Source organism: Lithobates pipiens, unplaced genomic scaffold, assembly GCF_037356315.1.
Source record: "Lithobates pipiens isolate NorthernLeopardFrog02 unplaced genomic scaffold, aLitPip1_a1.2 Scaffold_18, whole genome shotgun sequence".
NCBI lineage: Eukaryota > Metazoa > Chordata > Amphibia > Anura > Ranidae > Lithobates > Lithobates pipiens.
Genome location: NW_027507758.1, coordinates 344,449,743 through 344,462,971, shown reverse-complemented (window position 1 = coordinate 344,462,971; position 13,229 = coordinate 344,449,743). Strand labels below are relative to the sequence as shown.

Here is a 13,229-nt window from a genome sequence, read left to right as displayed (position 1 = left end):
GATTAGATGTGGTTTAGAATTAAGCCTGTGCAAGCACAATTGCATAGAGCAGGTAAATATAACACATTCTTTTCTTTTTTTTAGATAGTTTTAAAAAAAATATTTGCCATCACTTTAAGAATGTGTTAGACTGCTTGCAATGAAGGTCCTGGATCATGGAGGAGAAATTGAGAAGGTTATCAGCATAGAGAGCCATTCCCTCTTCTATGTTGCATACACATAGACCCTCAGCATCAGGGAGGGGGGTATGCAGGGCTACTGCTATAGTTTCCACCATAAGCAGAAAAAGACCCGGGGATAGAGGGCATCCCTATCTTGTTCCCTGATGAATATCAAAAAAGGGTGCGAGAGACATGCCTATCTTAAGTGCAACTTTTGGAATGGTATATTGTAGTGATATCCATGTTGGGAAAATTGGCACAAAACCCTTACATTTTAATACCTTCTTCCATAACATAATACCAGTCAACTGAATCAAAGGTGGGTTCTTTTTATATTGACGTTTCTGCTCTGTGGCCCGGGTTAAGTTGTTCAATTTGAAGATGGCTGAAACGGCTTTGAAAGTTTTTTGTGTCTGTGGACATCTGAGGAATAAATCCTGTTTGGATCAATGAAGACCAGCGAGGTGATACCATTCGAGTCTTACTAATATAACTTAGTAAACTGGTGAATATCTTGAGGTCCACATTTTGTAGTGCTATCAGTCCAGTGCTTTCCTGATTTCAGAAGCAATACAACATGTGCATCTGGCATAGCCTCAGATAAGACACCTGTTTCCTAAGCAGTGGGCATAAAAAAATCCACATAGTTCTACCACGTTTATAGAAAACCCTTCTGGCTTGTGTGATTCTATTATTTGGGCTCCATCTTGTGGCCATTCTTCAGCTCCATACACACCTTTTCCTGTTCCAACAGTAACCTTATTGGGGGGGGGGGGGAGAAAGCAGGGTTCGCAAAGCTGTACTGTCATATAGGGGGGCTGAAAGCATAGTGTTTACTATAAAAATTAACAAACCCAGACAATAAAAATTTACTGCACTATATCGGTAGCTAGAAATACTCTCAGCTTGCTGATTTAGCCTAGGTTCTCCCTGACAGTGGGATTGAAATCATGTGAGTTCAGCTGAACTCACGCAATTTCATACCCGCATGTCAGTCCCGACTTCAGGGGCAATTTCAGAGACATCTGTGCGTGTTGCTGCACAGAGGTCTATACAAATCGCACCCCGAAGTTGCCAAAAGTAGTAGAGAAACTACTTTTGGGAATCGGTACGGCGCCGCAAAGTTGGTGTCACACCAATTCGGATGGTTGCCCCCAACAACAAAAAAAAAGAATGACGTGCCAAATGTGGCAGAGGAGGGGGGGTCTTAAAGGGAACTTTCACTTTTGGGTGACATTCTCCTTTAAGTATGCTCTCGCTCCTAAAGCTGAACTCCTGGCAAGGCACACTGTATCTCTGTAATCGTTATTCCCTCTGAAATGCATTTTTTGAATGCAAACAGTGTTGAATTTGCACTTGAATTTGACTTAAGCTGGCAATAGACTGAAATTCGGCTAATTTTGATCAATCTATTTGCAGGCTGATTGTACTGAAGTGGATCTATTGATTGACTTCTGTACAACCAGCCTAACAGTTTTTTTTTTCGTACAATCACTACTGAATGCTGTAGCCTCCAGCAGTGATCATTGTATTCTGATGGCTGGGAAAACTCCCGCTGTCAGAATACAGTAGCACAGCAGGAGGAATTCCCCCATCAATGCTCACTGTGTTGATGGGGGAATAAAGAAATTGTCTTTCCTTCAATGCATGGTTTAAGTTAAGAAAATTGCATAATCTATGGACAGCCTCTGTATTGAAGCTCATTTACACATGCTTCGGCTTCAACACACATTAACGGCTAGCTTATGCTTACTTCAAAACAAGGCTTTGGTAAAGCTCTCTGAACGCTGTCACTAAATAAAATGTTTAACTTACAGTCCTGTTTACACTTGCTTTTGCTTTGTTTCACAAATTATACCCCATGTAGTTTTAGTGGTGCTTTAAAGCGTCTTCAAAGCCTCCATAGAAGTCTGTGGCAAAGCTTCTTTGAAGCTTGCTCGAAGCCCCACAAAGCTCTACCAAAGCCTCATCGAAGCCTCATTGAAGCACCAAGCAAAAGCAAGGTGTAAACAGGACTGTAAGCTAATCGTTTTATTTAGTGACAGGAGCTTTGACTGGCATTCAGAGAGCTTTAGCAAAGCCTGTCCGAAGCCATGTTTTGAAGCAAATGTAAACTAGCCCTTAGTCTAATGCAGCTTACAGCACAGCAGAGCAAAAAAAAGGAGGGGGAAGTAGCACAAGGAGTCCATCAGGTATGCTGCACAGGGAACCTATAATTAAAAGTGCAGCGATGTGTAATCGGGTCCCTGCCTCTGCCAGACATAGCTTTTCTGTGGCAGAGCTGTGTACGTGTCAGGACTGGATGAATTTCTTCAGCAGGTTGCTTGGCTTTTATGTATTTTTATTTTTAATTTTTTTTATATCTGTATGATTTAGCAGTTTTCCAGATGTGCACCTGGCTAATATAAAGGTACAAAAACAGCAGCACTGTAGATTGCTATACTACAGTATGTGCAGTTATCTGACTTATTCAATTATTCATTTACAGAATGTTTCCTCATCTGCTACTACAGGCTGTCAGTTTAAATTATAGAACAACTGTTAAATGTCACTAAAGGTGTTAAGTTGCAAAAAACAAACACAGGGCAGTACAGCCTATCAAGTAAAATCATGTTTTCTGTGAGATTAGACTAAGAGTGGTAGATATTACAAATTCCCATTCCCTAATCAGACTGGGTATGACTTGATGGGATCCTTGCAAACCTCTATCATGGTGTACCCTAACCTATTCTAACTTGCCTTTCCTGTCATGTAGCTTTTTGATACCAGTGATGTGGAAGATATTTTGTGCGTGTGTTTTGGAGGAGGAGGGGGGGGTGTTAAACTGCCAGTACAGAAAATGTTTGTTGCATCTAAGACCTAGTAATTTTAGAGCTAATTTACATATGAAATATTTTACTATGGAGACTGATTTAACCACTGGTTAGTAGTCCTCTGATTTGTAGCACATGGAAATTTATGTTCTGCTAATGACTAAGGTAAATTGCTTAGCTAGACCTTAAAATACCCACATTGACCCGGGAACCGCAAAGCAAAACTTAACTGCATCTGAGCACCACACACTGAAAACGCTACTTAAAGCGGAGGTCCATCAAAAGAAAAAAATATTAGAAGCCAGCAGCTACAAATACTGCAGCTGCTGTCTTTTAATATATGGACACTTACCTGTCCAGGGAGCCCGCAATGTCAGTAGCTGATCTGTCCGTTGGCTCTCGGCTGATGCTGCTGTCATCCTTGGTAAGGGAATAAGGAAGTGAAGCTTCACTTCACTTCCTAGTTCCCTACCGCGCATGCACGAGTCGTGCTTCACATCCTCGCTGGTCCCTGCTATGTTCTGGGACTCGTGCGTCTCCCAGAATACAGAGGGGGAGGACAGAGTAGGCATCGGAAGTGGCGTAGGTCACAGCAAACGCCGTCGTGATCTATGCCAGGAAGTGGGAGCAAATACCTGTATTCGACAGATGTCTGCTCCCTCCTCCCCCCTGAAAGGTGCCAAATGTGACACCGGAGGAGAGGAGGATTCCAAAAAGTGGAAGTTTGGGTGGAACTCCACTTTAATTCATCTTTAATATTTTATAGCAATCTCAATCATCCATCTATGTCTCCATGATTTATTTTGTTGAGAAATCACTTTGAAAAACACCCCCTTGCATTTATGGCCATGGCCATCTTGAGTAAGGGCAGATGATTCATGTAGCATTTGCTTCCTGGAATAAATCTGCCCTTAGCGCAGACATGCAGGCCGCAAGGTGAGAAAGCCCCTCCTCCCTGCTCCAGATAAAAGAACAAAAAAAAGGCGTAAAGATGTCTAGTATGGAAACGATCATTTTGGCCTAGGCTAGAAACCAGGAAGCAACTGAAGAAATTATAAAAAATAAGTAAAAAAACCTTCCTTGCATCATAGATTTGCTGTTGGATTGGTTTTATAAGCAGCGGGAGCGTCACCCCCCCCCCCCCCCCCCCACTGCCTTACATGGCTCTTTCTGGCTCTCCTATTTTTTGCCAGCTGACCACAGAGCCAATCAGAGACTGGAATGGCTCCGATCATTTCTATGATATAGAAAACGAAGTGATGGAGCGTTCATCGCTTCTGGTTTTGCAGTTGTAAACAAAACTTTAGTGGTTTGAAAAAAAGAACATAACGGTCTTGGTATGATTCTTTTTAAAGAGAGAGGAGAGATCTGGGGTCTAATAGACCCCAGATCTCTCAGTAAAGAATACCGGTCACTGCCTATTGCTATCACTGGGGATATTTAAATTCCCTTTTATATTTTACCAAGCCGTTGGGTATTACATTTTTGGTGCATTAAAATTCAAAAAAAGTTTATTTTTTCCCCAAAAAAGTTGCATTTGAAAAACCACTGTGCAAATACCGTGTGACACTGCAACACACAATGTTTTTTTCTCTAGGGGCTCTGCTTTAAAAAAAAAAAAAATAATAATGTTGGAGGGGTTCAAAGTCATTTTCTAGCAAAAAAAATACAGTTTTTTACATGTAAACAAAAAGTGTCATAAAAGTCCGGGTCTTAAAGTTGTTAAGGTCACCATAGATATCACTATATGTACAATCTCCATTTGATCTGCCATCAGCTATTTAGTGCAAGGGCTTGTTGGTGTGTTTTTGATGCATTTCTATGGAAGATGGATTTTTTTGTGTATGTTTTGGGCAAAAGATGCTGAATTCAGGACTTTTCAAAATGCAATACACACAAGCATAACTGTGACTAGGTACATAGGATTTTAAGGCAAATACAAATGGCCCCTGTAAAGCACCTGAAAACTGCCTCCCATTCATTACAATGGGTGCTTTCACACCCGGGTAGTGCACTTGCTGGACGTTCGGAAAAGTCCTGAAGCGTTGTATCCAGTGCTCCCAAAAAGACCCTGCCCATTGCAATGAATAAAGTGCCTGAAAAGCGCTTTGGAAAGATCTGCAATACTGGAGTTTTTAACCTCCTTTTGTCCGAAAAGAGGTGAAAAAGTGCAAAAACTAGTTCCTCTTAACCGCTAATGGCCAGTGCTTTCAGTGTGCAAGCAGCCTTAGGATTGTAAAATTGCATTGAGAGCATTGGCCATGGCTGAATTTACACAATGAAGCATAGTGAAGCGGTTATAACATGAAGTCCGAGTTCAACAGTGTTTGTTGTAGGAGAGTTCCACCCATTAACATGGAGGGAAGAAAGGATCCCTCTGTCTGAATTCATAGTGTAATGTTAATGGTCAGGTGTGCTTTTAGTATAAAGTAACCTGTCATGGTTTTGCAATAGTTTGCTTACCTGTTTCCATGTGTTCATCTCTAGAGACCAGCCGACCCTCACCTGACTGCTTTTGTATCCATCCTCTGGCATGACTCCACCCTAGCTCCTATCAGAGAGCTCTATATTAACCTGTGCACTGCAGGCCAACCCTGCTGATCAACCTTTGTGTGTTAGCTTCCTGTTACCTGCCGTGTGCTCTTCTGTTGTTCTGTTACTGTCTTTGGCGTGTCCTTGACTATCCCTGTTTGCCTGTGATCCTGACCTATTGGCGTGTCCCTGACTATTCCTGTCTGCTTCTGGCCCTGACCTTGGCTTTATCCCTCACTATCCCTGTCGTCCTGTTGCCTACTGTGGGTGCGAGCTGGGGGACCCTGGGGGTCGCGACCTGGAGCCAGTTGCAGCCAAGTCCATCCTCACCACTAGAGGCTCTGGTGAACACCTGCTGGCTCTTAGACTCCGCACCCCAGGGAATCTTGCGCTCTAACCTCGGTGGGATCTGTCTCCCGTCCGCAGCAGTCAGCCTTAGGGTCCACAACCTTGCGGTGCACTCCTGATCCCTTCGGTGTGCATCTGTCACCTTGCCTCAAGGCGACCTGACATAACCCATCCCTTTAAACTTTATTAGAAGCCATATACCGCAGTAAGACAACCAAGGCCACCTCTTTCCTCCATGGCTTAGTTCTAATCCTCCCTGGTCACAAAAAATGATATCAGAACTGAGCTGCGCACTCATAATGAGTTAGTCACTTAAAGTATTAAAGCCAGAGGATCAGCATAACAAGTAGGCAACATTTACAGAAGGTCAGCAGTGGTAGTGTCAATTATTATTTTTTCTCTGTTGAAAGATTTCCTATTCGGAGGGGAAACCAGATTTTCATATAATGTATGTAACTACTAGTAATGAAAATAGCTTTGTATCAAATGCAGGTCAATGGGGGTCAGCGTCTACCTTTTAGAAATGATTACTTTACATTTCATGGTAGAATGAAATCATAAGGATACTGGGGTGCTTTGTTAAAGGTGTAGCTTGTAAATATGAAAAGGTTGGAATCTATGTGGAAGAAGTGATTATCATAGTTTCATAGTTCCAGATCTGTTTCTTACATGGTAACAGATGCCTATATACATGCCCATTGTGAAGACATTTAATTGTTTTTGTAAAGCTCTAGCGTGAATACATTCTTTTTCTTTTGAAATTTCAACAATATATATATATTTTTTTTCCTCATTGCTGCTTGCAATCTTTTTGTTTCCTGCAGAGAGATTGTGTATCTACTAATTACATGTTCTATGCACGAGTGCCTCTTTATTGCTTGGTTGCTGTCAGATTATGTAGCTGGAGGAAGGCACAATATCAATAGAAGGTAAAGCTAGTAATGCTTGATAGAGCTAGCAGAGCCTTCCGCAAAGAGAATGTTTGACTTTCAACAAGACAGGCAGTAATTAAAGAGAACCTGTAATGAAGTATTGCTAAAAATGTGCTGTTAATGTTGTAACCACTATAGTGGTTAAATTGCAGTTTCTAAAGTCAACTCCGCTTTTCTCCCTATCCTTCTCTTTATACCTTCAGTGTAATTTGCAATTCTATCACACTAAATACAAAAATAATTATTTGCAAATGTCCAGTGCTAGCATATAACTTGTTGCTCCTACAAGGCAGACTGGTAGGCATTTTAAGTGCATTACTTACTATAGCTGGCAAAAACGAAAACTCTGTAAAATAAAAAGATATTAGCCTGTATCCTGGCCAGTGTATGCAAGCTCACCACCAATGGGTTCCTGCATCTGTTGAAGCCCACACTGACCTTTTTAAAAGGTCTGTACACCCATACTGAAGAGGTAAATTACCTAATAGCTTTAGGGCCAGTTCACACCACACAAACATGCGGTACAAATGTGTTTCTGCATGCATTTTTTTTTTTATGCATTTCAATGCGTTTACACTTGTTAACACATTCCACATGCCTTTTCCAAGTTTTTTCCTGTAAGGAGAAAAGGCGTCAAAAGAATACAGTGTGCATATGTGGTCTTAGTACTGGTTTACACTAATGTGGTTCTGGGGACTTCCAGAACGCATAGATTCGCATGTCATTTGTAGAAAGCATTTCTTCCTATGGAGGCTGTTTACTGTACATAGATGTGTTGCAATTCTAAAGAGTGTGAGTTTGGTGCAATTTTTAAGCTCTATAACTTGTGAGAAACGCATCTGAAAAGTACAAATCGCACCGCAAAATTGCACTGCACTGGCACTCCAAGTCGCTTGTAAAATCGCACCGCATCAGTGTGAACCCAGGCTTAATGGTGAAAAGTTAGAACAGTTCTCCATGCTGTTTTGCTAATTTGGAGACTTCTAACTTGCCTCAGTGACCACAAAGAATGTGACAAATTGACAGGAATTCAAACCCTTTCCTCCCTCTATTTTAAACAAGTTTGATTTTGTTGTGGTCTGTGTCATGGTTGGAAAAAATCAGTTTTCTGCCTGTCCTAGTGATCAGTAGGAAGTAAAAATCTGACAGGTTCCAACTAATCTGAAGTTAGCCGAATTTTTTTGTTTGTGCTGACTAAGCTCTGGCTCACAGTCACATCCCATTACTGGCAATTGAACTATCAGATTATCTGCTGAGTTTTTCCTTCAGATTTACCAAAACCATATAATATGAGGACAAACCTTAGGAGTTTCAATGTGTGTGCAATCAGGCAGGCCCTTCTACTACATGCTTTTGGTAAATCTGAAGGAAAAACTCAGCAGATAATCTGATAGTGTGTATGGGGCTTTAGAAAAACTGAAACCTGAACTACTTTGGTGCGACTTCAACACAACTTGCATTGATCTTGGTTAAAGAAATTGTATGTACTGTATCTACAAGGCATTTGACAGAGTTAGCTGGTCATACCTAGGCCACTTATTACCTAGGTTTGGTATCACAGGTGACTTTCTCCAAGGCTTTCATGCTCTGTACCAGGATCCTCAGACCCGTATCAAATTAGCCAGAAATAATTCCCAATTTTTCCTGTTGAAAAAGGGCACTAGGCTGGGGTTCCTTTCACCCCCCATTTTCCTTGGCAATAGAACCCTTATCCAGAGCAATCTCGGAAAATATATACATTAAGGGATATTATATTGTACAGGCCCCAGTAAATTCAAAATCGGTCTCTACGCAGACAATGTCCTCTTATTCTTAATAAATCACCTTATTGCTTTACCCAACCTGGCCTCCCTATTAGAATAATTCTATACTATCTCATTCCTGGGTGTTATTCTGGCTAAATGCTCCACTATGCCAACAAATATACCAAATTACCTTGGGACCTCTTTTGAAGCATCACTTTTCATTCACATGGTGCACACAAGCATTTTGCTATCTAGGGATACAGGTCACTCCCACCTTTTCAAGCCTTGTTCAAGGCTAATTACCATCCTATAGTCTCTTATATTAAAGCCCTTTTGAAGATTTGGGACAAATATCATATTTATCTCCTGGGCAGGGTCACAGCCATAAAAAAAATGGCCATTTTGCCTAAAATACTCTTCTTTTTTTGTAGAGCCTTCCCCATTTATATTTCCCTTCAATCCCTTCAAAGAGATGTAAATAAGTTCATATGGCACTCCAAAAAAACACAATTTCACAGATCCCTACTGTACAGAGCCAAATCCCTCTGTGATCTTGGTCTCTTGGACCTGTAGTGTTATTATTTTGTGGCTAGACTTTCTCAAACAGCCCAGTGGCACACCCCTACCACAGACATCCCTTGGCTAGCATTGGAACATGTTCAATACGCCCCTTCCTTCTATCTGGATTATTATTGTCCAGATCCATAAGACCTAGCTAAGTTACGTCACTTAATACTATTGTATATCAATCCTTATATTTGTGATCCCTTTACAGTAGCAAGTTTAAATTAATTTTTCCCCTCTCCCTCCTATACACCTTCATAATGTGATCCAGATTTCCTCCCAGCCTTCAGTAGCAGAGATCGCTTTTTTTCTGTGGAGCATGGCTGGTGCAACAACATTTCAATTCTTCAAATCGGGCCCTCACTTTAAAACTTTCCCCCAACTCCAATCGGAACACAATATAGCCCTCTCTGAACAATTTTGATGCATGCAAATCAGGCACTTTTTCCACAGCAGAAGCACCTTAGAATCCCACATGCATAGCACCCAATTTGAACACCTCCTTTGAGTGTTCATCCAGAGATAAAGGTGTCATATCAAACATCTATTGCTTTCTCAATGAGTCTGTTAAGTCTCCCTGCTTGGCAGGGAGAGAGATATAGTTCACACTTTTGAGCTCCCCGAATGGGAAGAGATGGTGACAAACATCTTCAAAAACACAAGGTCATTGTCAATGCACGAGACAGCTGTCAAGCTTCACACCAGATGGTATATGACACCCACAAAACTTTATTCTAAATGTGCCTTTGTTTTACATCTATCCCTGATATTCCCATGTGAAAGACTGGTTTATACGCTTTTTATGGCCATCCACTGGGTTACCGCACTACATTGGCGCACCTCAGCTCTTTCATGGTCACAAGTGTTGGCCAGAATGGAAATGATAAAACTCTCAGTACGCATTCACCACACCTTGTATGATACTAAGCATATATGTAACAAAAAATGGGAACACTGGGATACCCCGTTTTTATAATCCTGCAAATGACTGTGTGTGTCTGCATATGCTTTATTGTCCTCATAGACTGTTACATACTGTAAGCTAGAAGTAACTTATATTTTTGTCTCTTCAATTCAACTTCACGGTTTTTCCATGTCTTATAAGTGATAACTTTTATCTAATGCCAATGACTCTGTCTGATGCACTGTGTTTCCATTTTTGATCTTTCAATAAAAATGTAATTAATAAAGAAATCGGATGCAAGCAGTGATGAAGTCACGCAGGGATGCCATATTCAAAGTCGCGTGACTTTGAAGCCGCAGCAGTGTGAACAAGGGCTAATGCTTTTCTTTAGCTGGAATGATATTCTGTCTTGGCAGAACTACTGGAACCTCTTGATCTCCTATGTATGGCAAGATTTTTTATTTTATTTTTTTAGGAGAAAAACTGACTGACAGATTTTCCAGTGTGCTAAATGACAGTATGTCCATTTACACAAGTCTTCATATGTTTCCTAAAAGTTAATTATTGCCGGCAATTTCTGTATCAGTCCTATGGAGGTATAATTATTGGACCGAGAGATGTTTGGAGTTTAGCTTCAATTTGTATTCTTTGTATTTAAATAGTGCATCTAACACTTCCCTCCCTCAGATTAACAATGCTGCTGTCCTAAGGTGCCCCCTGTACTCATTCACCCAGAGTGGGGTCATTCTAATACAGGAGGTGTGTTACTGGCTAGATCACCAGGTGAATACACAGGGGGTAAAATAATGCAGCCACCACATCTAGGGGTTGGTAAGCTGCAATATATTATGTGTTTGGCTATGTCTAACATAAAATAGGTAATGGAGTGGATCTTGACGTAACCAACTATGGATCTGTTGGTCATGACAAGGCAGTGTAAACAGACTCTATAAGGCCCCTTTCACACTGGGGCGGGAGGTGCGTTGGCGGTAAAGCGGTAAAAAATAGCGTTTTACCATCGGATTTGCAAATCTATTCGGCCGCCAGCGGGGTGGTTTTACCCCCCGCTAGCGGCCGAGAAAGGGTTAAAAACTACAGCAAAGTGCCTCTGCAGGGGTGCTTTGCCGGCAGTATAGCCGCGCTACCCTATTTATTTCAAAGGGCAGGAGTGGTGAAGGAGCGGTATACACACTGCTCCTTCACCGCTCCAAAGATTCTGCTAGCTGGACTTTTTATTTACTGTCCTGTTAGCGCATTTCTCCTGTGTGAAAGCCCTCTGGGCTTTTACATTTGAGACAAAGCAGTCGCTGTTTCAGGGCGCTTTGCGGGCGCTATTTTTAACGCTGTAACACCTGCAAAGCGCCCCAGTGTGAAAGGGGTCCAAATGCGGTTGAGAGGAATCAATTTTCAGAATAATAATGCATTAGATACAAAGTTGCACTGATGTTGTGGACTAACCCACCTCCATCTGAGCAAAATTCTGAGAAATGTCATTGTGGCTCTGAATTTCCACATCTTTGTAAAGTAGATCTGGGATCACGGTTATTCCCTTATCTGTCAAACTGTCATTTTCAAAAACATGTTGAAAAGCTGACCAATATTAAACATTTGTGAGATCCATTAAAGAAGGAAAATACCTTGCATCATGATCACATTAAAAAAATAAAAATAAAAAAGACCCTTTTCATGACTCTTCTTATACTTAAATCTAAGACGGGGGTGCCCAACCTTTTGAAGAGCAAGGGCCACCTAAGCGACTTGGTAACCGATCGCAGGCCACAATGGGCGGAGCGGGTGCATGGCAGCCCACTCTACTCTATAGAGCCAATCTACTTTTTTCTTTTCTTTTTTTTTTTGCAGATCGGATTGGAGGTAGGCATTTGTAAATGAACACAAATCCATTTACATCTGCTACTCCTTAGACGTGAATGGAGGGTCCAATTGGGTCGGCCTGACCGTGTGAAAGGGGCCTATGGCTCAGTGCAGGTAACCCTCAGGTGCACTGCTCTGCACCTGTGGATCAGTTTGAAAGCAGCCCAGTAACCACTGCAGAACAGATATGCCCATATATACACTGTGATTTTAGTAATAAACTTACTATTAATAACAGTATTCTATTCCATCCCAGAGCAGGAGGTCACAGGCCACATCGGAAGGCTCTGCGGGCCACCGGTTGGGCATCCCTGATCCAAGAGGATAGAAATTGACTTCATAGGCATGACATATACAGCAGACCAGGAGATCTGCAATAACGAAAGCTGGCCATACATGGCCAGAAAATTATATATATAAAAAAAAAAAAGTAGGGCTGTGGAAATTAAAGATTTAATTCCTCGATTAATCGATTAATTTTTTTGATTGATCAAAATTATTTTGATCAGTACTCCGTCTCTCTGCTGGCTTACCGGGTCTTAGGGAGTTCTGTCCTACCTTCCTCAAGTGCCTCCGTCTTCTAACGAAGGGAAGGGGGGAGGAGTCCGGTGAAGTTGAAGTTCTGATTGAACGTAACGCGTACGGGGGAGGAGCTATGCATGGAGTCACCCACTGCTGCCCTACGGAACTAACATGATTGTCGGCTTTATATGCTGTGTTTTTATCATCTTTATGTGAGTAGTTTGTGTTTGAACACAAAATGTAAATCTTGTACTTAAGGGGTGAGCACTTAGATCTTTTCTTTCTACCCATGATCTGGTGTCCTTGCTGAGATCTAAGGAGAGGTCAGAGAAGTTTATGGTCCGTGTTAACCCTTTTGATACCCGCTTGATGACCACCTGTTTCCACAGGGGTCCATGTCATAAGGTGAGAGTGATTAGTTAGACCGGAGGTGGAGGGATTATAGAAAAAAAATGACTTGCGTCAGTGCTACAGTTTGAATTAAAAACGTATTTGTGTGAACTGTAAAGTCATGGATTGTGGAAACTAACTAGTGTCGGGTGATTGTATATAGTGTATAGCACATTTACCACTGACTAATGCAGAGTTGCAATGCAAGGAGATCAGCTAAAAGTAGTTGGATCTGTATGTGTGTTATAATTGATTAAAATTTTTGTGTTCGATTAATCGATCTTTTTTGTTAATCGATTAAGCGACTAATTTTGATCGGTAACAGCCCTAAAAAAGCATTCGATACACTCAAGCTTTGTCAAAACGTTAGTGGGCTAATTTCGATTTTTATGGCAAAGAAAAAAAATGAACCATCATTTTGGATTTTTTTTTTTTTTTTGCCTAAA

The 13,229-nt window shown here is 41.3% G+C and overlaps 1 protein-coding gene across 8 annotated transcripts in view; it reads left to right on the top strand.

The window, feature by feature from the left end:
• Positions 1–13,229, top strand: part of FAM135A (family with sequence similarity 135 member A) — a 177,707-nt gene that overhangs the window by 65,770 nt on the left and 98,708 nt on the right. The window lies entirely within an intron of this gene.